The 27,877-nt window shown below is 41.2% G+C and overlaps 1 protein-coding gene and 1 pseudogene across 1 annotated transcript in view; both read left to right on the top strand.

Moving 5' to 3' along the window:
- Positions 1-27,877, top strand: part of BANK1 (B cell scaffold protein with ankyrin repeats 1) — a 2,350,097-nt gene that overhangs the window by 586,444 nt on the left and 1,735,776 nt on the right. The gene's annotated exons all lie outside the window — the stretch shown is intronic.
- Positions 7,860-9,119, top strand: LOC147727512 (tRNA-queuosine alpha-mannosyltransferase-like; annotated as a pseudogene).

The raw sequence follows: 27,877 nt of genomic DNA, 5'->3' as shown, positions 1-27,877 counted from the left end.
AGTACAGTTACACGAATGCAAATCATAAATTGCTCATTCAGAATTCGATTTGATTTTCTTTTATTTTTTTCATTTGGTAAAAGTTAGCCCCAAACTGGCATGCAGGGAAATAGGCCCATGTTTGCTTTTCTGCAAGAATCAAACAGAACATTAACTCCTTAACCGCGGCGGTTTTTCCGCCGCGGTATAGCGTTTTGGAGAGTGGGCGGGGCTGCGTCGGCCGTTGGCCGATGGCAGCACTAGGGAGGTAGTGCTGCCGTTGGCCAACGGCCGGCGGCAGCACGCAAGGTGTTAAATATTTTCATGAAATATATTTTCATTGCACACTATCCCAGCATTGCACTAACCCATGCACAAAACAGTATTATTCTTAGCAGAATATTATTAACACACACAAAAGCAAACAGCATTGGTCTTTTTATTTTACTCAAAGCCATAAGCAGAATGTGGCCTCGTTTTACATGCATTAGTACGCATGTTTCGTTTTACACATGTGCAAAAGTATTTCCCCATGTTTTAGCATTTATTAGTAAAAATAAACCTTCATATCACACTGTTAATGTATGTTGCTGAGGGTTCAATCCGAGCAGGTTTTGTTTACACAAAACCCTGCTCCATCATCATTTAAGTCGATTTGTGACAAACATGTGGTGTATTTTGTGAATAGCAATTCATCAGAACTCATGGACCTTGCTTCGTATGTTCCCTTTGACCACATGAATTGTGTTTTGTCTGTGTATAAGTAAAACAACTTTTAACGAAAATTGGCACTTATCTTAGCAGACCTGTGCTGCCAATGTTACTGGTGTTTTTGCAGGAAAAATAATAATCTTAGGCACCCCACCCATTATAACATTCTCTCGCATATCCATTGAAATGCAACTCAACAAAAAGGTGCCTGCTCGTGTCTTCTCAGGTGGTGCTTTTGTTATGTATGTGGGCACTTGTGCGCCTCACCAGTCATTGTGGGATTCAGATCAGCATCTTCAGTGGCCCCTGCAAAGTCCTTGGGAGTCTGTCGCATTACAGTGACAGAGGAGTGAGCTATACCACCTTTGAGGCACTGGGTATCTACAACTGCAATGGTCTATTGTACTGAGAAGAAGTGTGCCTGGCTTTTTTATGAGCCTGTGCATTGATTAATGGGTACATCTGTCCTTCACTGTTTCAGGGACTTGCGCTACACCTATCTTAGTCAAGGGGTGCATACTATATATGCAATATTTCACCTTTTGGTACCAATCTTGTTTCATAGAATTTCAGTGTGAATCAAAAGGTTAAAGGATATGCTCATCATAAGGAACAGTCTACTATTCTTTTATGTTTGAAAATAGCACAACTCGGTCGGCAGAAAGCCCGTACAGAAATATATAGATGGTATATCTATATGTCAATGGCCATGCAGAAATATATTTTCAGAAAATATTGAATAAAGCCAGAATTCATAATGCACAGCAAAGCACCCACAAGGAGCTGATTGCTTGGTAATATGCCCCTGAATTGTAGGCACAGGAACAATAAATGATTTGGACAGAATCACACGATGTTGAGCCAACGCCGAGACTTTAAACTAGTTCTCCCACCTCGGAGAGACAAGGAAGTAACGCCACTTCCTCTCTCTCTTTCAGCCAGAGCAGTGAAAAAGAAAAGCACATTTGCAGTCTGCATTTGATTCCTTACCAATACCCACCCAGCCAGGTCTCTGCCAGCCAGCGCTGGGATTTTCGTTCTGCAGCCTGCTTCTGTGTTGTGCGGCCATGAAGGCCTCAAGTCTGCATATGTTATGATCCACGCTTTGGATGCATTATTTATTTAGCAATGCTCTGCCTGCTGGTAATGGCTTCGCGTTGTGATCATGTTCAATAATTCAGTAAACTCACTATGAGGCACAAGCAGTTCTTTCGATTCGTTCAAGAACAGGTGTGCATTTGGGGGAAGAGACGGTGAGTAGTGCCAGGCTGCCAGTGCAAGCACCCTTGCCCTCCTGCACCAGTCTGTGTCGAGTCGGGCAATAATCTGTAGACGCCATGGCGAGGCCTTAGAATTCACACCAGGCGGCACGTTGCTCAGGCACCCCGCGCTACATAAACGCAATTGCAATACAATGCAATACAGTACATGCATCAGAAAAACCTTTCAGCAATGCATAGATTGAATATCTATATGTTAGCGGCCATTTAGAAATATGTTTTCAGAAAATAGTGGCGTTCTCTTTGGATATCAAAGGTTGATAATAATAAGTACAATTCAGTCAAGTTGGTAATATCTTGGAGCAGAAATACAATCAAGTGTATATGCCAGTGGGTTTTTCACTTTTTTGCCTTTATAAAAAGAGAGCTTGCGTCGGGGTGTAAGACTGTGGAGGTTTTGTTTCGTTTGCCTATTTCACATCTTGTTTTGTCACTTTCCTATCAGATAGGACTTCAGAGACTGTTAACTTCCTCAATTGTATTCTCCGTACACAGCAACATATTTTAGGTAATATATGCGTCAGCATAACAAGCAGATGGAAATCAACTATTTGTAAGGACAATGTAAAAATAATTTACTTCTTCTTTTTGGGGGACAAGTCCTCAATGAATGCATCTTAACCAAGCTCCGGCTATTGGAGAAACAATACAAATAGAGAAAGGCGGGGCTGGCATCGGACACGACAAAAGTTTGGCTGTCGTGCCGGCCCCTGACAACCCTAGAGGTGTGGACAACACCAGGCCGGTTAGAACCGGCCTGGGTGTAAAGGTACCATAAACGGCTGGGGAGCAGAGGAATCGTCCTCTTTGCCCCTCGCACCCCCACCAGCCTAGGCCAGCCTCGCTAGGAGGCTGCAATTCTATTTCCCCACCAACCGTCCCCTAAAGCAAAAATGTTTGTGATATATGTTTTGTCTTGTTTTCTTCTGTTATGTCCAGGTGAGGTGTTTTTTCCTTTCACAAGTCATCTATCATCGTATTTAGTGCAATTCCTTGGTCAGGCGGTAAGGTAATGATTGGTGAGCAGTAAATTTAAGGTCCTTAGAGGGCGGTGCCATTCTTGAATGGGGTCGCCCAAGGGGAAGGGACAAGTGGTCTCCCCTCGAACTCCAGGGGCAGTTACAGCCGGTTGGCTGGATGGGTGCGGAGGAGTGGAAGGTTAGCTTTACCTAGGCTGGATGGCCACCCCGCACGTGCACAATGGCGCCAGTAAAGGGGCAGAACTGCAATGGCCCCTTATGGAGATAGTATACAGAGCGTACAGGGGTAACCGGGGGGGGGGGGGGTACCCTCACGGTGAACGGGCCCTCTGCGCATGCGCACTCCAGTGGGAGCGTGGGGCTTAATTTGATAAGGATCTGACACCAGTTATTGGCCTTGCCATAGGCTCAAATAGGGATACACAGAAAAGTAACTGCTATTATGATTATTCCCTTACCGAAGTGGAATACTACATTTAGTGGTTAACCTGTGGTTTTATAGCATTCGAAGACTATTTTATGCCAATTTTAGTATTCTGTAGTATTCTTTTTGTGAAGGCTAGTGCATGAAGACTACTGATATGTGAATGATTATTCTTGAACACTAACTGAATACTAAGCAAATACTTCTTTGCTAACCGTATAGTCTTCATTTACAATGCAGAACTTTTACTGAATACATACAATTTGAATACTACTGCACTTTACCCAGACTACTATTCAAGCTGCTGCTGAATACTAAGCAAATACTTCTATGCTAACCGTATAGTCTTCATTTACAATGCAGAACTTTTACTGAATACATACAATATGAATACTACTGCACTTTACCCAGACTACTATTTAAGCTGCTGCTGAATACTAAGCAAATACTTCTATGCTAACCGTATAGTCTTCATTTACAATGCAGAACTTTTACTGAATACATACAATTTGAATACTACTGCACTTACCCATAGCGGCCGATTCTATAAAAAGTTATGTCCAAAGCATTTTGGGTCAATTGCTAAACCAAAAAGGTATGGCTAGGCTAATAATCACAATATTAACAAATAAACAAGTACACTAGTAGATATTTCCCAATTACACATGCATAGGTGGGAGGATCTTACATTCCTCAATAATATATTTGTTTGAATTAATGGTCAAAGTATTCCAATACTCGGTCGACTTTTTGGTTTATTTTCAACAGTCCAAAGATAACAAGTAAAAGTATAAGGGGTATCGGTAAGACAATGAACAATATCCACAATCAATGACAGAAGCCCATTCATTTATCATTGGAAACTCTTGGAAAACTATATGGTTGAATTTAATTTAATTTTCTTAAGTACATTTGATAATAGCACACAACAGTGTGAATTCCTATGGTGTTAAAACCTAGCTTTTACACAACATTTAAAATGTACTTAAAATGTACTTCTAAAAACATTTGGTAAAAGTAAACACATCAAAAGTAAACACATAAAAGTAAACATATCCTTACCGGTGCCCTGGCAATTACCGGTTTACAGTGGGGGAGAGGGTTGCAGTTTAAAGTGATGTGTATCATTTCCGATCACAGAGGATTGTGTATCATTTCCTAGTAATTCCAGGGTGAAGTTTGCTAACCCCCATATCAGTTTTTCAAATCTTCCGAAATGTATGGTACCTTTTAAAGATCTGGGCATGTAGATTTTGGCTAATACAACAGCATCCACTAATCTCTCTCATAGTGATTTGGGAATTTGCATACAAATGACAATTTTGTGGTACAAACAAAGCAGAACTTCCTACTATTTCCGAAATATATACTGCTATTATCTTGTTCCAACTTGGGACAACTTGATGGACATTGCAGTCACTGGAATATGTGTTTACACAAGGCATTGGATTTAATAGTGCCAAGTTGTGAGTTTTTCTATTTATGTCTGTGACCTGGATACATTTCAAAACTTTTCCAAACTGTATTTCTGAATTATCTAAATATTTTATTGTACTTTGGTGTAGGTTAGTGTTTTAGGGTTTAGGGTAGTGCTGGGGGGTCGTGCACGGTAGTGTTTGAGTGTGGGTACTGGACTGGGGGTCGGGGAGGGTCGTGCTGGGGGTAGTGTTTTAGGGTAGTGTTCTGGTGTTTGTGTAGTGTAGGGTAGTGTTTTAGGGTTTAGGGTAGTGCTGGGGGTCGTTCAGGGTAGTGTTTCAGTGTGGGTACCAGACGGGGGGTCGAGGGAGGGTCATGCTGGGGGTAGTGTTTTAGGGTTTAGGGTAGTGTGGTGGTGTTTGTGTAGTGTAGGGTAGTGGTTTAGGGTAGTGCTGGGGGGTTGTGCAGGGTAGTGTTTGAGTGTAGGGACCAGACTGGGGGTCGGGGAGGGTCGTGCTGGGGGTAGTGTTTTAGGGTTTAGGGTAGTGTTGTGGTGTTTGTGTAGTGTAGGGTAGTGTTTTACAGTTTAGGGTAGTGCTGGGGGCCGTGCAGGGTAGTGTTTGAGTGTGGGGATCAGACTAGGGGTCGGGGTAGGGTCATGCTAGGGGTAGTGTTTTAGGGTTTGGGGGAGTGGTGTGGTGTTTGTGTAGTGTAGGGTAGTGTTTTAGGGTTTAGGGATTTGCTGGGGGGTCATGCAGGGTAGTGTTTGGGTGTGGGGACCGGACTGGTGGTCAGGGGAGAGTCGTTCTGGGGGTAGTGTTTTAGGGTTTAAGGTTGTGTTGTGCCATCTGGCTTTCCTCTCTCGTCATTAATGCGCATCGCTCGCCACTCGCCAGACGTGCCTTTTAAAAAATTTTTACTTTTAGTGCGAGGCGTGTGCACGCACGTGTGCTTGTTTATGCTGTTTGCATGCCCTGGCCTACGTGAACCTACACATAAAACTGCTGCTTACCTGTGTAATTGCTGTACACCAACTAGATTATTGCATGTATGCAATGGAGCAACAAAGTAGTTGTTCCTACGGTCGAGCCTTTGTTTAAAATATTTGTGTAAATAGAAAGCTACACTTTTGTGAAATAAATATAACACAATTTACTGTTCATTTATCATGTTCACTGAATTTGCACTTGTTAGCATTGTTGTTATGAATAAACCACATTTTATATATTATAGTGGTATGCTAGCGCAAGACAGCTGGGTAATACAAATGGACATTTACGTATGCTCATGTGATGTGAACTTATAAATTAAACAAGCAATATGACCTGTCTCAATATGTTTATATATTTGTAATTCTCCAATTAATTCTGGAATATCTATATACATTTTTCTTGAAATTTCATGGTCAATTTCAATGTAAATATACATGTAGGTACCCGGTGGCAGACTCATTCTTTTAGCAAGCACAAATCCAGCATTGAAGAGCAAGCCCGGGGACACACTGTCAACCAATTGAACAGACGGAGTAAGATTCAAAAGGAATTCCTCCAATCAGCGATATCACCGGGGCGGGTTAAGGATGCAGGTGACCCGGCTCGTCTTCCCATAGTGAAGGGAAGTCAGTCTAATCATTTCAAAACCTTCCAATCAGAAGTCCTCTTTCATTATCTCGTATGCTTTCATGGCTGGCTGACTAATCCACTGCTTCAGCCCTCCTGATTTTTAGGTCGAAGCCTGCGTAGGCTGGGCATGCGCCGTCTCGCTGGCGAGATCTTATGATCTTGAGGAGCTTTCACTAGCGGGTTTTAGGCCCCGCCCCCGTTCCCATTGGCCGGCATCACCGTTTATGCTAAACGGTGGCCAGCCATTGGGAAAGAGCATCCTCTGACACACACTTTTCTCTCTTTTTGCCGTCCTACTTGGACGGACTGCCCTGACTTCCTGCTGGCGTAAAAGGTGGGTTTTCTTTATGGGGCTAAGCAGATGACCCCATAAAGAAGATAATAAACCTTTTACGCCAGAAGGAAAGCATGCTGAGGCCGTCCAAGTGGGACGGCAGAAAAAGAGACAAGTCTACGTGAGCGCTTGTTTATCCAGATTACTTGTTACAAGTGTTTGAGGGTATAGGCCAATCCAGTTTACCTGTCACACGTATTTTCTGGTCCATGTTAGCTTGCATCCCCTGTTTAATATATTTCTGCATTCTTATTGGTCTCAGTTACCCATCAATGGCACTTTCTGGTTGCTACAGATTACCTGTTACAGGTGTTTCCTGGTCTGTTTAGGTGCCGTTCGCCCACCAACGGTTTCCCTGCCCATTCTCGCACTTAACTACGTCGAAACACTTTCTTTGCCTTACTTCTGAGGCTGGTACCTATACAGTGCGCATGCGTACTATTTTACCATGTGAAAACTATAAATCCCAAGTAGTCAAGCGTATTTCAGTATGTCCTATAGACATGCTGACGTCAGTCACTGCTGGGGAGTGAAGCAATCGTTCGGCTGTCTTGTCAATTCGCCCACTGTTCCGTGGGTAACCAGGTGGCCATCTTCTTGTTTAGAACGTTTAATTCTTTTTGAATAGTATATAGTTAAATGCTGGATGTACGATTTATTAGCTAATTTTTTTCAATAAATATTTTTTTCTTCTGCTAGTGTCATATTTATGTTGATATGTCATGATATTCCTAAAGCAAAGCGTGTGATTTTCTACAATTCAAATCCTAAATGGAGACGTTAAAAGAGTTTCTAGTATCTTATGCATTTGATATAGTGACCAACCAAAACTCCAAGCACTCAAAACTGTATTTCTACTACTAGAGTCCTCGATTGTGAATATGCATACCACTTCCAATGTAGCCAGTAAAATACCCCGTACAAAATGGTCCCGATACTCTAGTATCTGTTTTGTGTTATAGTATCCCGTTTCAAGATGGCTTTCGCGTGTACATGTGCAAATGGTTGCCTCAGTCATCTATCTACATTTTATATAACATTAAGCATCTGAGAGACGTCGCTCCCGCAGCCACTACGATCCAAAACCACCTATAAGAAGACCCGTCGACTAAAATGGGAGTGCTCATCATCGAGGCGTTCTATGGAGGTTCGCACTAGGTACTGGAGGATCTCCTCTTGGAAGAGTTTGAAAACTCTGCACTTTGCAGCTTGCCAGCCAAGAAGTGGCACTGGAGGGCATGCATCTCTGCCTTCACGTTCATTCAGACCGTGCCAGCCAGGGCCCAGTATAGCATCCTGTTTGCCAGGTCAGTGCTTAACCTAGCTGAGCTGGTCGCCTTACGACCTGACCTCGGCAAGCTCAGAAGGTCCTCTACTTCCACGAGAACCAGCTGATGTACCCTGTGTGCAAGGGCCAGGAAAGGACTTCCAGTATGGCTACAACCAAGTTCTTTCCTGCCTGGTGGCCGACGTGGTGGTATTAAACTCGCTTTATAACATGGAGTCATTTCTGACCGGTAACCGTGGCTTTTTGAGGCTTATGCCTGATCACAGTCCCGATGACCTGGGAGGACTGATCAGGCCAAGGTGCCTGGTCCTCCACTTCCCTGTAAGGTTCCCCGATGTTAGTAAGTTCCTCTTGCCATATTGCAAGCATATCCATTTGGAGAGCAGGTCTGCAGTCAAAGGGGAACCTTTCCTGGCTTCGAGCTTGACTACTCCACAGCAGAACACCATTGCTGGGAATTTGATGGAAAACAATGCCCAAGATCGAGAAGGTGTACCTTTTCTCGCACAACTGTAAAGACCACAAAACCTAGTGGCAACAGCCGATGAACTAGAGGTGTCCAATGTACCATAGAATGCAAAATCGGACCATACATTTGGTGAGCACTTTGTAACTCCCCATGGTAATAGCAGTGAAACTGACAAAGAGCAAAGACCACTACACATTGTCTGGCCTCACCGTTGGGAGCACGACAAAGACCCAGAAAACTTTTTTCCAAGTTCTGCTTAAGCCTAAAGGCCTCTCCTTGGGATTCAATGTGTCTGTTCTTGGAGAAACCTATACAGATGTGCCAGATGTATTTCTGAAGGCCAGGGAGGCGTTGGACAATTCTCTGTTGCATTGGGGCTACCTTCCTAGCAAAGAGATCTATTTCCAAGCCCTGTGTATGGCTGATGTTGCTGTCTCAACAGCCAAGCATGAGTTCCTTGGCGTGGCAATGCTGGAGGCCATACATTGTGGTTGGTACCCACTGTGTACCAAGGCTCAGGTGTATCCAGAAATCTTTCCAGCTCAATATCTGTATTCGACTCCTGAACAGCTGTTTAAGAGGCTTCAGAATTTCTGTGAAAGGCCAGACATTGTGAGGAAGCATCAATACAAGGGTGACATTTTTAAGTATTTATGGGCATCCCTACGCAACAAATACCAGGACCTACTTGAACCAGAATCAGTTGTTAGTTGATGACAGAGAGAGCAAAGGCTACTGGTTAGACTGCAGCTCTAGATTATAGAAAACACGATATCATAATTAGACACTACGTTATTACAATGCTATTAGTTGCAAATGACTCTCAGGAGTCTTAACAGAGGACTCCTATGAAAACAATGCATCTTTTTTATTTTTGAGTTAACTTACCTCCTCTCCCCAAACCACTCTAAGATCTCAAATATGAGTCATGTGGATGAGGAGATCAATGATAAAAAGTGTCAATAAAGTGGAACGTTAATGGCTTATCATTCCTGGTGTAGAACTGTCTTAAACTAAATTACAACAGAGCACGTTAATCATTTCCTTCCATCACTCAAATCCCAAAAGAACATAGATTTGTAAAGATCATTCACATATAAGGCACTTCTAGATGCATCACTAAATATGTTAATTTCCTATTTTATCTTTCTTCTCCTTAAACATTTTTAAGATATAAGTGTATCTGACTTACAGATATCTTTAAAGTAACACTGAATGAATGATTTTTTTTTAGCTTTGACTTGGAAGTGCTAACGAAGAGGGCATGCCCAAATCAAAATGTCTGTATTAAGATGTGATGCTTATACCTTAATTCTTGAGTGAAACATATGATAAACGCCATAAGTGTTTACATTTTGTTTCGTACGCATGTCATACCAAAGGTAGCTTTTCTCACTTTATCTACAGTTTCAGTCATTTATATTTGGGGCAGAATTATAATGTTGTTGTCATTGTCATATTAAGTGATCACACTGAGTCAATGTGTCCTTTGATTTTGGAAGTACACTACCTAACAGGTGTCTAAAGTTTGTACGGTATTACCCCTTTGTAAGGATTCTACTTAAAAAATAAACATGACATTATAATAACTTTTTTAATTAGAAAACGCAATCATTGTAACTGTATAACTCCAATGTACCTAATTTTCTGAACACGATGTTAAAGATCACAATTTTATTTGGGATTTAAAACACACCTTGTGGGAAAATGTTAAATTTCACCAAAACTCAAAATGTTTTCTAGGCATTCCTGTGTGGTTTTTTTAAATACTTTGTAGATCAAGGCAGCTTTGGAGTTATTGTCACGTATGTAACATTGGGGGTGTTAAATGATTATATTGAAAGGCACTGGTAAGCTTATATGTGGTTGCAGCTACGTTTGCTTGTTGACAGTGTTTTAAAATCTGTCTTCTCGTTTGCGAAGATTCAAAACAGTGGCAATATTATTATTATACAAATTTTCAAATTTTATTTAAAGCAACAACACAGATCTAATTCTAACCACGTGAAAATTATGACATGGTAGCCTCTATCGATTGCAATGCTCTCTTTCTTGTTATGACATTACTACTGCAAATAGTTTAGGCTTTAAAAGTTGTTTCTGCGTTTTTCATACAAATTAATTTAAATATTTTACATTCATATTTTTATTTTCATGCTGCAATACGTTATTAAGTAAACTACATATAAAGCTGTTTGCTTTACAGCGGAAAATAAAAGTTTCTCCTCGATATGCTTTTTCACTTTTGTAACCTATTTTACTTGTTATGTGGAGCTCCAGTTTTTTCATGCTTACCTCCTTCTTCTTTTGGTCTTCTGTTGATGGGCGTTGGGCTTGTTCTGTCGAGCAGAGTTGAGTTGTGCTCTTTTTGGGCTCCATTTTTTCTGACTTGGGCTGCAAAGTTTCTGTCTGCGCCTGCGCAGTGTTTTCAAATTAAGAGCGCCAACATGGAACCCCGGCCCAGGAGCAGCGGTGCAGACTCGGTCACTGGTCAGGTAGCTTTTCTTTTCTTTTAATATTAAATCCCCCCTAACCCCACCCCCCGCTCCAACAAGGATTGCGAGCCGACTGGGTGTTAGTTCCTTGCTCTCCACCCGCAGCGCCAGTAACAGCATTGCGCGTAAGTGTCTGAAAGCTCTGCTAATTCCACAATAACAAAATCGAGGGGCAGTTGAGCTCATTTCCTTCACACTTGTCTCCAGAGTCGATGCTTTGAAATTATGTCCATGGCTGTTTGCAGGACTACAGATCCTTTGTCTGCTCGTAAACACAGTTGGTTGCATCGTGAGGATGCTGGAGATTTTACGTTTTGCAAATAAATTGGTTTGCTTTAAACTGGATGACTAGGCATACTAAATAGAAGCCAGGTTAGCGACAAGCACTTTCTCATATCAGTCTGAGCCATGGCCAAGTAAAACAAAAATACGGTTCCTAATGAATGCCTGGGCCAATTAGAATCTGAAACATATTAACAGCCTGCTGACGTGTGGAAACTGCATACAGGATTTTAAGTCTTGTAAATAGTATGACTTTTTCAAAATAAGGATGATGCATACATGTATTTTCAACTCTCAGGCCGTTTTTTTTATCTTGTGCTTCACATGACGTTAATTTCTGTGACAGCAACTTTTCAATACTTTTTTTTAAAGATCTTTTTTATCGTGAGACCCGAGACATCAGAGCGCTTTACTTGAGCACCAGTTTTGTTATAGGAGGACACATTAATTTCTGTTAGGCACGGGGAGATCGAGTATATTGCCCAGAATCACAGGTTGGTTGGTGAAAGTCGTTGCCGAGACTCGGACCCTCGAGGTCGACTGCTCTAGAGGTATTGCTACATTCCCACCGTTGCACAAGTATGAAACCTGCTGCGTATGATAGGAGGTATTTTAACACGACATAAAACATATGATCCAATAAAAGGGTCGCACTAGATGGAGACATTTGATTAATATAGGGCACAGTTTGTTGGATGTCCCCATTTTGTGTATCATCCAAGTCCTTTCCTTTCTCATGTATTATGATGAATATAGCACATGAAATGACAATTTGATCAAAACAACGTAGAAAAATCCCTGCGCCATATGGCCAGTTCTTTCATGACTGTTATGACCATAAAATGTACAGTGACGCCTGTAAATATTGTGGAAACCATAATGAAGTCCTATTGCATCTGCATGACCATAGTCAGTGACATAATATCGTAAATGGTAACACTTGCATGCAACTAAATGCTGAATTGTTTCATCATTGTTGGAGTTGAATAAAACATGATCGTCACATTGATGGTTGTAGATAATCCTCTGTCAATAATTCTGCACAACCAAGAAGAAACTCAAAAAAGAAGGTGGATTTGCTTCAACCATGCAAACACCTGATGCAAATCACAATAATAGAAAGACAGGTCCACAGGCACAGAGAATGATGATACAGACAACAGTGCAAATTGAAAGATCTAACAGCAGCAATCTAAAACGTCAGTGATACAAAAAACCTAAACAAACTGCCCTAACTTTATTACTGATAGACAGGCACTCAAGTATCTTCCACGTCCAGGAATGAAGCATGGTGCACCCAGAAACGAGAACATGGAGCCACCACAAATGTACTCAAATAATGGATCAGCAGTAATACAGTAACAACATCACACCCAAACCCAATAAATAGTGTCCCCCCCCCTGATTACTTGCCCAGTCCCAAAATGGCAACCAACCTTCACCTCATTAACAATGCCTTTTTGCCATTAACAACACCAAGAAACTAACACTATCCACCTCTCTTAACACATTGCTAAACCTAGCTTTCCCAGCTAAACTACTGACTCAAAACATCTCTTGCAGTACCATTTGCCGTGGAATCCTATGGCTCACTCGGTGCCACTCATATTTGATAAAGTGTTATTAAGAAAGCTAAATTTAATGCCCTCTTGTCTTTCTGCTCATGATCCAACCAAACAGATCTACTATCTTTACTCCGCAGGTATGTACAGCAACTCCACATCAACTCCACGAATCAGTTCATCTTATTTTTGCATCTGCTAGGGCACTTACATATAATTATCACTGTGCCTGCTTATACTACCTATGTATGTGCTCAGCCTCACAGTTGATGTTTCTTGCAGTGTTCACATATTTTGATTAGTGTGCGTTTTTATGTAGGGGAGACTGGCCATTATCCTTAGACTCAAAGTTAACCTTCAGTGATTAAAACAATTCTGGTCACTTCTGCGTGCATGGAAAATATATTGACCACCCCTCCCACGATGTATGGAATACAAGGGGCCCTTGGATTCTCCCTGACAAGATGATATTCAGCAAGTTCCCCTCTAGAGATGCCAGTGCCTCGCAAGATAAAGAAGCGCCCACCTTTCCTCATGACTTAGCATCTCTAGTATGCCGGGCTTACAATCAACATAACTGTGGTAAGAAGAGCTGTGTGGCACTTAATATTACACTGCCACATCGAAGTGGCAAGTTGCATAAAAATCTATTAATCAAGTACATTTTAACAGGCCCTGCGCCACCAAACTAACTATCAGTGCTTGCCTACATCTGCACTACAACCGCAGTGCACACTGACGCACAATGCATCCATGTATTAAAGGTGTTGCGCTTTGTGGCTTCTGCTGCTTACCTCCCCTGAGATATGCCACTCATCCTGGGCAAGTGAATAAGAACAGACTTTACTAGAGCACAATAATGGCACTCAATTTACCTACCCCAAAGGGTATAGAGGATGTGGCTTAAAGGCTAGAGGCCGACCATGAAGCGGGGGAAGTAAGTTTGTGCCTGGCGGGAGGCAAAAACATCCTGTGATTCTGGGCAAATCGACTAATCTCCCGTGCCTAAAAATGAATGTGTCCGTCTTTAATGCAACTGGGTGCCTTCTGAGAATAAGTGGGAGAAAAATCCAGAAGGGTGAGATGTCACCAAAAGAAGATTGAGGGCCAGATGTAGGTAGGCAAAGACCGGTCGGTAACAGCCGAAATTTGGTAATTTCGGCCGTTACCGACCGGTATTTGGAAAATGAGGTGTAGGTGGGCATTTTACTGATTCGGTAATTTACCGATTCGGTATTTTAAGGAATCGGTAACTTAGCGATTCCTTAAAATACCGAATCAGTAAATTACCGATTTTGATATGTAGGGAGCACTCAAATGAGTGCTTTTCCTCTTTTAGGATTCGTTATTTACCACCAACTACAAGTTGGTGGTAAATAATGAAAACCTTGGAAAAAGCATTTTTTTTTGCTTTTCCAACAGTGCCATGTTGCAGACATCCATGCCCTTGGGGCATGTATGTATGCAACATGTGCACCCATACACAATTGAGGGGTGCAACAGGGTGTCAAAGTGACACCCTGCCACCCTTCAATGTTTCCCCCTTTTACCGAATCGGTAAATACCGATTCGGTAATTGGCATTCATTCCTATAGGCCTCCAGGCCCAAAGGAATGAATGGCAATTACCGAATCGGTATTTACCGATTCGGTAATAATACCTACATCCCATTTGCTGTTCTTAAATACCAAATCGGTATGATTCGGTATTTAAGAATAGGTAATCTCGGATTATCTACATCGGGCCCTTAATCTGTTAAGTGAAACTACAGGCCTGATTCATATGTTGGCGGGAAGGGAACTCCGTCACAGCGACAATGGTGTTCTGTCTCTGCAAACATAGTGGTCTGCCCACGCGACCTATATGCGGGGGGACCTTAAGTTTGGCCATGGCATAGACTATTACGTCTCTGCTACGGTAAAAACCTCTCCGATGGCCCTGCAGAGTAAGGGCCATTGGAGAAATGGCTACATGTCTGCAAGCACACTCACTCGGGCCACATCAGTATCACTCGGGCCACATCAGTATCACTCAGCATCGCCTTTGCACTAGTACACCACCACATCATCATCACTCAGCAAGACCTGAGTATCATTCAGCATCACCTCAGCATCGTCTCTGCACCAGTCACCACCACTTCCAGACAGTGAACACAGCAACTGAAAAAAATGTGAACTTGCCTCCCTCACCCAACCAGCATAGACTACAAAACGTAGAATCACTCTTTCATGATGACCCTACTGCTCAGCAACAGTCACAGTGAGGCCAAAAAGTGACACGCTGGGCAGAATCTCGTGTGCCTTGCACTGGCGCCATTCCTTAAAAAAATGGTTGCCAGACCTACCATCACTGCCTGACTCCCCCTCAACTGTGTGACATGCTGATAATGTTTCCAGTTGTATACTGACGTCACCCTCATTTTGATCTTGAAATATGTACATGTATTTAGCTGCTTGAGTACTTTTTGTGATCTTGACTGGGTTTGAATGTTCTAGAATATGAAACAAACAATGGCAAAGCTAAAAGGCGTTTTGGCTTTGTTATTGTTTGTTTTCTCACAGTTTTTGCAAATCTTTATTGATGTGGAACCTACCGGCCGCACATCCATATTTTAAAAAAAACTCTCTAAAAGCAAATATCTTTTTGATCTCAGAAGGACACTTTGCCATAGTAGTCACTGACTCTTAAGGGCACTACTTTGTGTGTGGATTTACTTCTTGTGAAGGAGAAGAACGCCATCACACGCAGTAAAGTTAGCCAATAGCTTGGCTCACTGTCCTGTCCCAAGCTGTACGCTGCAGTGGATGGATGAAAAATGAGAATGACACAATAATAGACCAATTGATGAGAAGGTTGGCTGAAAGCCTCTATAGCTAATTGTGTGTGTGTGTGTGTGTGTGTGTGTGTGTGTGTGTGTGTGTGTATATATATATATATATATATATATATATACTGCTTATGACCTGACATATTACATCACTCATGACATCACTGACATCACTCGTGACATCATCCTGTGACTGACTGTTTTTATAGAGTTTAAGTGTTAAATATAAATACTAAGGTGTTTATGGTGCATCGCTGGGTGTATGAGTGCCTGTGTGGATGATTCAGTGAGTGTGTGATTGACTGTATACGTCTGTCAGTAGTTGGTGTCTAAGTGATTGTATGGGTGTGTGAGTGGGTACATGAGTGGCTGTATGGGCGATTGATTAGTTGTCTGAGTGCCTGTCTGGGTGAGGGTGTGTGTGACTGCCTGTATTGATGAATGAGTGGGTGAGTCAGTAGCTGTATGGGTTAGTGAATGCATGAGTGAGGGGCTGTATGGGTGAGTGTGTGTATGGCTATGTGGGTGAGTGAATGGATTTGCCAGTGGTATATGGGTGAGTACCTGGGTATGTAAAGGTCAGTATAGGTGAGCAGTGGGGTGGGTGAGTGTGTGCATGTGTCAGCAACTGTATGTGAGTGAGTCCCTGTTAGTATCTGTATGCATATGAAGTGGGGCGGGTGTAATTGTATGGGTGAGTAAGTGACTGTGTGATTGATTGTATGGGTGTGTGAGTAACTGTCAGTAGCTCTACAGCTGACTTACCCAGTGTGTGGGGGATAATATGGGTGGATGAGTGAATATATTAGTGACTGTATGAATGAGTGGGTGTATGTGTGGCTGTATCAGTGAGTGGATGTGTGTGTAGATATATGAATTTGTGAGTGGGTGTGTAAGTAGTTGTATTGGTCTGTAAATGGGTTTGTGAATTATCATGTGGGAGTGGGTGTATGAAAGGTTCTATGGGGATGTGAGTGGATGCGTTGGTGATTTTGTGGATCATGTCATCAATGATGTCACTGACCATATCATGAGTGTTGTAATACATGAGGTCATAGGTGGTGCATTGCGGGGGCGTAAGTTCACTATAACAGCTGAATTTCACTGGTTTTGTTCAAGTGAAACCTGAGCCTAGCTAAAACGTCCCTGTGACCTTTGGTTTTTTCATTGAACTACTAACGTTTTTTCAATCTCCGTTTCCTAGCTATAACGCCCCTGTAACCTTTATTTTTTTCAGCGAATGTCTATAGTTTTTTAAGCAGTAATGGTGTTTGCAGAGTGGTGGAGAAAGTTGGATGGGCCTCCAACCAGCTCTCAGGAATCCCACTGTGTAGGACTTACAGGAGGTACAAGGAGGGCTTCTTAGCCTCCAAAGGTCCCTCCGGTGTAAAGTGGACTTCATCCCCAACCAGTAGTGTGCCAGATGCCGCGTTTGCGGAGTGGTGGAGAAAGGGGACATGGCTTCCGAAGACCTCTTAGCAATCTCGCTGTGTGGGACTTACTGGAGGTAAGGTTATTATTTTTTATTTCTAAAGTTTTATATAGCTCAGTGTCCCCTTGATCACCAGCTCCACCCTGATCATCCTCCCCCTGGGTAGCAAGTGATGCTGCAGCAGGGGTTGCTGCAACAGGGGTTGTGGGCGCCTGAGAACTGGCCAGGAATGCCTGCTTAAGATGACTGAACGCATCAGTGTCAACGCCCGAGTCTCTGAAGGTGGTGGCTGATCATCTGTCATGGCATTCCCCGGTGTATGGTTTGGCACAAATAGCGCAGCTTTAGCCAATAGCTCACAAGCCTTATCAATCTTACGTGTCAGGCGATCCTCTAACGGCGCCAATGCCTCCGCGACCATGGAATTGTCCACTGCGTCATAAAAGGAATCCTCCCATGGTAGGGCGTTAAGGGGATCCTCCTCCTACTGGTCATCCCGGTAAGTCTCCTGATAGGAATCCATGACACCAGGCAGAAAAACCCTTCAAAAGGTAAGTGGGTAATTCGGAGGTCAGATATGGGGGGCTGGGTGTCAGCCTACACTTTGGGCAAGCAGAGCCTACGTTTAAATAGGGCTACAGCCCAGGACCCAACAGCCCAGGTGCAGGAAAAATATTAATGGGCAGTCTGCCTAACAGAAGTGGGCCTTGGAATTGTAAAATTCCAACATAACAGACTCCCCAGGAGCAAATACCAAAACGGCCTATTACTGACCCCCCTGGTGTGCAATAACAAACTGCCTAATGGCAGACTACAGACCCGAGGAAAACAGGCATTGGAAAGGGCGTCCACAAAGACAAAATTCCTGCCTAATGGCAGAGTACAGACCCAAGCAGGTGTGAAAATCAGCACAGGAGGAGTTAGAACAGTTAAGCTTTTATATGGCGACTAATTCAATTTTGCACAATTGTTCCTTCTGGGTAGTCTGAAAACAAACACATGTTCCAGGTACACATCATAAAATGTTTGCTGAATGTATGACTAATGAGTTTGTAACAGGCAGATTATAATCATTCACTACGAGAACATGTAACAAATACAATTTTGTCTGAAAGGCCCATAAGGCATCATTCAGAGAAGCCCTGTGCAAACAATCAAATCAATCGCATTACTATAAATTAATCAGAGCAAATGTGACTAGTGTTCAATTGACATTCACTTTAAATTCTACTAGTCTTACTTGAGTCTTCACAATCGTTGCCGTTAGTATTCAGATATTGCTCACAAAGAATACCACTAGTCTTCAAATAGTGGTCCGTTAGTATTCAGATATTGCTCACAAAGAATACCACTAGTCTTCAAATAGTGGTCCGTTAGTATTCATATATTGCTCACAAAGAATACCACTAGTCTTCAAATAGTGGTCCGTTAGTATTCAGATATTGCTCACAAAGAATACCACTAGTCTTCAAATAGTGGTCACAATCAAGGAGACTAGCCTTCATTTTGCTCTTTAAATAGCACAAGAGCTGCAGATAAACACTAACAGAATACTACTAAGCTTCAAATACTATTCTTCTAGAATACTACCAGTCTTCTTTTAGCAATCAATTGAAGTGTTCCTCATGTATTTGAAGGGTAGTTGAGTAGAACTAGTATTCCCTCATTAGCATATTTCGGCTCGTGGGCATACTACTTAGTCTTCATGCGTACTAAATGAATACTACGCTTTAATGGTAAATGAATACCACTGTAAACACTGAAATCACACTAAATGAAGAGCTTCCATTTTGGTGAGGGTTGATGAAGATATGTTTAGATTTGGATAGGAATAACTTGTATTAGAGTTATGTTAAGGTTAGACATCTGTACTTATCAATGTAATCAATGTAATTGTATGTTTTCTGCGTATTTTGAAAATATTGTACATTTTAAGTTTGCTTTAATTTTATGTTAATAAATACAACTGGGGGGGTATTTTAGACCCCCTTATCCAAAGAAACTCTTGTTATTGATATTATCTGGGTCATGACAAGGGAGGAGGGGGTGTAGATAGTACCAGGTCATAATGTCCTAAGCAATGAAAACAGTACATTGTGTGACTAAAGCTCAATTCTGGATGAAAGAGTAAACTACCAGAGCAAGCGTCGGTATGTCTGTTCACATTTTAAAAGGGACCACTCAACTCTTGAATGAATTAATTAATTAAATAAATTATTTTTTTCAATTAATAAAAGTTCTTACAAAACCATTGCACGGTTGCACTAAAATTAACACATTATTAGTTACCACGTTTTGCTTCTAAAGAGGATTTTTTAAAAAGTTAATGAGGTGTCACTGTAACTTAAGTTTGCTTTCCAGCTTAGAGCTGTTTCGATGTACATCGATGGCCATGTGCCTCCTATTAAAAGATTTTGAAGCTGGCGTGCAAATTTAGGTAGCCTAGCCAGTTGCATTGGAGTTTTTAAGTTAAAACTCAATGTAGAAACACCTTGCACTTTTGAGAATGTACAAATATTTGTGCACAGAACTCCAAATATAATTGGTATTCACCTTATGTTGTTATACGTATATATATGGCGCACATTGTACCATCAGTACAGACTCACAGTGCAATAAATAGATTTGTCTCATAGGGCTCTATTAAACTCAATGGCAATATGAAAATGCACAGAAAATTGTCCTATGAATAGTGCTTTAAATAGGCAGGTTCTGGCCGGTACTGAACACTGCACTTCTTGAATTTGAATGGGAGAGTGCCTGCACTTCTCAGCACTGCTGCAATTCTTTTAATGGGAGAGTACCTCCACATCTCAGGAGCAAAAAGGGACTCTGAATAGTCAGTACCTTCCCTTTTATATTTCCATATGAAGCACTGGCAAGGACAAGCGAAGGTTTAGCAGTACAGAGCTCTTCGGCTAAAGTTGCAATAACAGGCATTTTTTCCTCAACATCTAAATCTTATTTTGGATTTTACAAGCCTACCAAGAGCCACTTCGGCATATACTGTGAGCCATTCCAGGATTTTTAGGCAACAGAGGTTGCACTGTGGGACTTCCAGTTTTGCTTTTAACACTTTCATTATGGCCGGGACCAGGGTTCTATTCCTGACGCGGCAGGGTCTTGGGCTCAATGTCCACAGACTCGATATTTCTCGCCTCAGTGCCTACTCTAATAATGGGTCCCCACTCTGCAACTTTGGGCAATAGCTTGCTTAATCTCCACAACGGCCCTAAAGCGCTGGGATGCCTGGTTTCACCTTGGGGGTGCCCAGTAGGGAGCATCTCGCAGGGAAAGCCAGGACGGATTCCACAGCGGTATACAGCGCCAAGATGCCTGTCAGGTGATCGCTATACAAGTATACATACATTTACATTTACACATTTACAAGCACAAAACTCCTGAAAGGAACAGCAAAACCTCCTATCGAATCACCATCTATTCATGCGCTCATCTAGGATGACAATCCCTCACCTACATAGCTTGGTATGCTTCATCAATGGGTTCCACATCGAGTACTGTCACCTAGTTATGGGTCCCCTAACTAGCATGAGGTTATGTCCCTTACAACGTCCCTTATTCTTCTCTTTTCCAATGTCATATTTCAATGCTTGAACATTCCTCCTATGGGGCCAAGCACCTTCCTCAGACCTACAGGTATCTCTAATCAAATACAGTGAAACAGCCCCTGATTTATAAGGCATGTTATGCAAGCACATATCATATAACCAGCAACAACAGTGGGCACTGTCCTTCTTCATTGAATAGGAACACACTCTGCAGAAAACAGTGCTCTCTTTCATAGGACAGCAGCACAACCTGTCCCTATTACAGAAGACATACAAATGGTTCAGCTGTAAAACATGTTTTGCTGCCTCAGAGAACAGGTGTAGCATGGGAGTTGCAAAGCCAGCTTCCATCTCTGAATCACACTAGGACAGAAAATTCGCCTGGGCACCAGCATAAAAGTGGCCCTCATTATTTGAACTAAATAGCTGAAAAAGTGGCCCATGTTTGCAAATTGGGGAAATTTTGAACTTGTAAAGACTCGCTGCATAGGTATTTTGCAAGGCACAGAAAACTGCATGGATATGAGCTTGCTGCAGGGGATGTATGTTTTAATATCAGGAAATTCAACTGGTCAAGCAGAGCGTATAACAGGCATATGAATGAAAAAATAAATGGCCCACACACTGATCACACTGGGTAAAATCGTATCTACAGTGCTAGTTTTGGGAATGAAGCCAGCTTGGAGGTGGTATAGGGCCTCATTGGATCTAATCCGATCCCAAAGTCTTACCAGAAGTTGTTTGCTTTATATTTTATCTTGTTGCTGGGCTCATTTAAGAGCCTGAGTCTGAAGTTCTCGATGATTCTTGCCTATAGCTATTGCTTTCACCTAAGTGCTGTTTCCTTAAAGAATTAAATCATCTGGCAAACGTGTACACGCTGACCATTTCATAATAAATGTTGTCTTGTATGTGAATCTTTATTTTTATTCTTTTTGATGTTGCCTACAATTTTTGCTAGTCTAGGTTTCTATCTCTTTGTAAAACTTTTTAAGAAATACTTTGTCCTTTCCTCAAGATAATTTGTTATTCTAAACATCTATTTATTTCAACACCTTTTCTCTACCTGTAGTTGCATATTCCACCAAACTCTTTAGCATCTCCTTCAAAGCTTTCACATTATTGCACTCCAATTCTTTAACATTTCAGTGTTTGGATCATCCTAGCTTGGGATTAGCAGTATTCAGAGTCTGCCGGAGATTTTTACCCATATCTATATATTGTCGCATGGATATACTCATCCATCTTCTTTTTTTTCCAATCTTTTTTTAAATTTTCTGTAGCCTTTTGAGTGTTTTGTAGTGATATTTAGTTGTGCCCTGGTTTGATCTTTGGTGCCAGCATTACTATTGCTCTGAGCTTTGTCCAATCATCACATAAATTAAATGATTCTTTCTGTCATTTCCTCACTAGTTTTCACCATTTTTGTGCCACAATTTAGATGTGAACCTGTTTGTGGCAATCTTCAGGTGAGTCCTTATCAACACATATACCCATTGCCAGTACTATCCACATATGGGCTAAACCCTGGTAATGGTATATTGTATTTTTCCACATAGATCATACATATGTGTGCATCCGACACATTGAAATGCACACACAGGCATCAATATATATTGCGAAAAATACTCACCAGCTTTGCAATAATCTGCCTCCACACCGCTAGCCCTGTGGTCACCATGTAGTCTTTGGACCACCAGAGCCGTGGGCTGCTAGCGAAAGGCATACACGGTCCTATCGTAGTTGGACCGTCAAACTCGTATTAAGGCCCTTAGTCATTTGCAAGTAGTATGCTGCTTATGAAAAGTAATACACTGTTTAACTGGAACATTCTGTAGTTCAAGATGAATATTCCTAAGCATGTCATTTTAAGGTCAAGCTTTCTAAATTACATTGTACATATTTCAGCAATATTAGGTTAATTTCTAGTTACAGGAATTTATTTCTTAGCAAATCTATGGTCTATACAAATAGCTTTGACTGCATATTGCAGTTTGCACATTTTTAATGTGTATAATTTTAGCTTAGAATTTTACACAAATCATTGCACATTTAGCTGCTAATCTAAATAATGTATTTTAATTAATAAACCTTATAGGTCCCCCATCTGATAGTTATCTTGACCATCACGCTATCTTGAATTCACATGTGAGTTATGCTCAAAGGACACTTTCATAATCCATTGAATCCTGTTCTTTCCATATTAAACTTTGGAATTTTAATGACCCATGATAGTCATCATTCATACAGTTGTGTAAATCGAATTCTTTTTCAAATTTCTTCTTTCTTTCTCTGTTCTTTCTTTTGTGTGAATAAAACCTGCATCCTTTAAATAAAGCAAATAGGCATAACAAATAAAGCCCTATGATTAGTCTCGACAAAAGTGTAGATTTCAAAATGCCTCCTCCTCCTGTTGTAATCCAATTCTCAATGATATGAAACCCTTTACCATAGTCTTAAAAAACACTAGGGGCATCATTACGATGCCGGTCGGACACTTGTCCAACCGGCACCGGAGCAGAAAAGGAGCAGTCCTAGAAGGAGTTGACGGTGCCCCTGCCCTAGTTACAATATGACCACCTTCACGGCAGTCACAAAGTGTATATTTTCTAATGTGCCTTGTACTACTGGCTGCAGGGATGTTTTCCAGGCCACAAAGTGGAGGGGCAATGGTGAAGGAGGGCCCTCTAGGTGCGTCCGAAGTCACTTTTCGCCTGCCTTTTCATGGCAGGTGAACAGCCATGAAAGGGCAGGCGTAAAGAGCCATTTTAATCCCTACAGCTGTGCCTGAGAAGGCACTGCCCTTATTGTAGGGGTTACTGACCCTCCAATGGTTCGACAGGCTCAAGGAGCCCACTAGAAAGCATCAGACTGTCCATCCACCTGCTGCCCCCAACCAGACACATTGTAATGTGTTGGTTAAACTGCAGCAGCAGATGGCGGTCGGACTGCATCCAATGAGCCATCGGATGCAGTCCGACCACCATCAGAATAACCCGTGGGTGTTTCCATCTCTTCACAATCAGGTTATAAGTCTAAAACATTCCTTGCAAATTCCTCTATTTTCTTACTCTAGTCAGGTATATATGAGCAACAATGGGTACATTTGAGCAGTATGCAGACCCCACCTTTCTCTGCAAGTAAAATGTCTAATGTTAGATGATCTTGCAAAATGATTCACCATATTGCTAAAAGCTCGGTGTTTACTAATAATAATGCAGTTGACAGTTTTCTAATCTTTTCATAATTTAATAAGACTTCCACAGGTGGAACGAATCCATCAAATGTGTCTCTCACTTAGTCACCTCCGCTTTCTGCACTACGGGTGTGTATATGTGCTGGTGTTATTGTTAATGCATCTATACTATTCACATGGTCCATCGTAGGAAATAGCACAGGTAAATAGAATATACCTTCCCAGTCAGAAGGCAGCCAAAAGTAAGCTTCTATCTTCAAACAAAATACACTCCTAGGATTGCAGATACTTCCCCCTGTAAAATTTGCCATGGTCCTTCCATTAATTCGATTGTGTGTTCACAACTACTAATTCCTACATGTCTGGTTTGATGTTCTTCTGTAAATGCTAACTTTTCTTTTATGTTGACTGTCTAAACCTAATGTTGAGTAAACCAATTTTTTAAAATTCATCTTCTTTCTTCCGAAAAATTCCCAAAATATCACTATGTTTATCTTTACTAGATGTCAGGTTAGTGTTCCTTTTCTCTAAAGACACAACGAAAACTTTTTCTAGGGGTCGCATTAGGCAGGTTGAATTGTTTTGATAAGGTCTGTGTTCTTTTCCTTGCTTGTGTAAATTCTTGCTTACTACTAAGGGCACTCTAGAAAGTATTAACTCATAGTTAGAATAATTTTTTTTAAAGTGTTTGAGTTTTTATACAAATGAAAGCAGTATACTACATGTAATTCCATAGTTTAATGGCATATGATAATATTGGACTTCTTTTATATGCTGATGACAGTAAATGAGCACAGACATAACTGTCCTTTGCTCTTATGGCATGTGGGTATTCCTTTACTAATCTAGAATAAAGGTTGCAACAAATTAATCTTTTAATTGCTCTTCCTCATTCAGGTATGTATGTGTTTTGTTGTGTTTGCATTTCTAAAGCTTTCTCGTGTGCTAAATAAAATCCTACTAGCACTATTGTAATCATTATTACTGTTATTATGAAAATTGATCACATACCTTTCTTACACCTGTTTCTAAAAAAAGTTCAAAGCAGAATTTTGTAAGTAGCTTCTTTAAGATGAGGTATATTTAAGCAAAGCAATCTTCTTATAGACAATCCTTAGCCCTATTCTGTGTTATTCTAAATTCTTATCCCCGCTCTTCTACAGCAGACTAGGTAAATCTTATGTGAAATTAAAAAAATTAGTTAGTTAGTGTCAGTCTCTTTATCTCTTTCCAAACAACCTTTGTCCCAACAATGCTTACAGCTCAGATTTCAAAACACACAACTCATCTATTGTGACATTTAGTACTTTGTCCACATAGTAGGACCACTCACATGCTGAATACCACTGACAAAGCACTCTTGCTCTTTTTGATCTTCTCAGTTTTAGATGACCTCCCTCTGTATCACTTTCATCACTTGGCTCGGTCTCCTCAGAAATAGTTGATGAAATCTGATCACTGATATACTCTTTCTCAGTCTTCCTTGATTACAGTTTTTTGGCCATTCAACTCCACCGGTGACTGTTCTCATTCCAGGTTTTGTTCCTTAACAAGGATCTTCCAACTGTACTGATGTTGTCAGAGTAAAATTTCCAAGTTGAGAGTCCGTCTCTGCTTCTACTTTATTAGAAACTACAATGCCAGTTTATGAAGCAACAGGAATTTGAATGTGTTGCATTTTGTGAATCTTCACCCCTTCCTTCTCCTTGTTGCTGTTGTGTTCTTAGTACCACTGTTCTTTGCGGTCTCTCAGCTTGTGGAGGTGTAGTCACCAATGCTCTTGGTTCAGTATGAAAGAGCACAATTTCTTCTTCTGGATTTGAGTGTTATGGGTGCACCCAATATTTAACTCCCGAACACTTAACAGCAGTGTTAGTTACAAAATAAGGTAGAAGGAACCATTCCATCTCAGTTCCCGGCAAGTTTTCTGAACGTGCTTCTTGATCTCAACCCACTCACCAGGATTGAGGCCATAGCAAAGCTCTTGATGAGCAGCTTCAACCTTGTAAGAAAAAGAACACACCACATCAACCAATCCTTTGCAGTAATCGAGTATCATATCATCTTTGATGTTCAAAAGTGCATTTACTGGTACTGCATGCAGCCTCATTGTAAGGCCCATCAGTATTTCATGGGTTGATAGACCAGTCTTCCAATCAGTGATACTTTAAATACTCATCAACACCCAAGGGAAACAATCTAGCTATTTCAGTGTTGTTGAAGCGCAAACTTTCGCTGTTCGAGACTTGCTAGTCCCATTCATCTGTTCGACCATACCTGAAGCCTCAGGTCGATAGCTGCAATGTAGTCTTTTCTCAATCTGTAATGCTGTGCAAATTATCTTCAGGACCTCATTGTTAAAGTGGGTCCCCATCAGATTCTAGAGAAACCGGCATTCTGTACCTGGGAATCAATTCGCATAATAACAGTCTTGCTATGAGACTGTCATTTCTTCTGGTTGGATAAGCTTCCATTCATCTAAAGAAGACACATACTATGAACATTATGTATCTCAGCCTGTTGCAAACAGCCATTTCTGTTGACAGGAACACCTGGTCTCCCTATGTAAATCAGTGTAACGTGTTCTTTTCCCTGAATTCATTTTTTGATATGTCACGCACCGATGACACATTTCTTCTGCAAACCTCCTGAACCTAAGATGAAACCAGTTTGGGCTTCAAAGTATTCAACTTTGTGTCCCTCCCTAAATGTGTGTATCCATGAAAGTATTGTGTAATTGAGAATAACAAACTACCCAGTAACATTGGTCTCCCATCAAATGACATCCATGTAATTTGCATTTTTCTCACAACCTGCTCTAATTCAACTTGTTCTGCTTTTCTTGTTCGTTTTTTAGTTCATCCCAAGTATTGGTTACTTTCATCAACATTGCAAATGAAGTGCCCTCCTCAGAGTCACATGTTAAGTTTCCATTGTATATGTAGGCCAACAGAGCACAATATTGTGCTACTAAATCTGAATGCCTATCTCCCATGGCACTGTAATCATTCCCATTTTGATGGCCTGCACATTTAACACCAGCAATTTCTACCGGCAATTATAGAGCGTCTAACAAATTTTTCAAGTGCATCCGTTTTTAATAGGGCTAGAAGAAGAGGTCTTGAAACCGCTTGTGGCCATAATTGCCCAAATCATGGACAACACCAAAACCCTACTGACTATCTGTAAATATAGTCACTAAGCAATGCACCTTCACCCTTTGCACCATCAACTGGGGTTAATATCAATCACAACAGATTATTAGTACTTCTATCTCAATTGTGTAGATGGTACCTCACACTCTATACCACAAAATCTTTGCAAACAAGAAATATCATTTGACAATGGTTTATTCAAGCGTCTTCTACACTTGTCTCAATATCTTGTGTATCTTTCAAGTGTCTTCTACACTTAATTCAGTATCTATCCCGGGATCTTAGGCTACACCGATTCTGAAACTCTTCAATTTCTTTACATACAACCATTAAAAATCTCCATTCATCAATCCATTCACTCTAAACTCAATAATACAACAGAAAAAACAATTACAATAGACAATGCATCACCCTTTTAATGCTCACACATTCAAAAGAGCAACTGTCTTGAAAAAATGCATATTTTCAGCACCTCAAACTCCAGGCATTGGATCAGTACTCATATATTATTCTAATTTGGGTAAATATTTATAGCTTTTTAATCAAGGTGTAACCAAAACTCTGCTATCCGATAACTGGTTGCACAGATTGAGGCCAATACTAAATATTATGGTTTACCCTTTCTATTACCATCACTTACAGAGGCAGAAGCGAAGTATTTACCCTTACCGGTGTGAAAGTGCTGTTTTGCCTAGAGTGAGATGGTGTTGAGGTGAGGTACTGGTAAAGTCGGGGTTAAAAGCTTGTGCTTAAACTGTGAGCTGAGTGCTGTAAACTGATGTGCTGTGGGTGCTGTAGCATACTGGCCGAAGTGAAGTATTTACTCCTACCAGTGTGAAAGTGCTGTTTTGCCTAC

Source organism: Lissotriton vulgaris, chromosome 3_1 (assembly GCF_964263255.1).
Source record: "Lissotriton vulgaris chromosome 3_1, aLisVul1.2, whole genome shotgun sequence".
Lineage (NCBI taxonomy): Eukaryota > Metazoa > Chordata > Amphibia > Caudata > Salamandridae > Lissotriton > Lissotriton vulgaris.
This window is presented reverse-complemented; position numbering and strand designations above follow the sequence as displayed.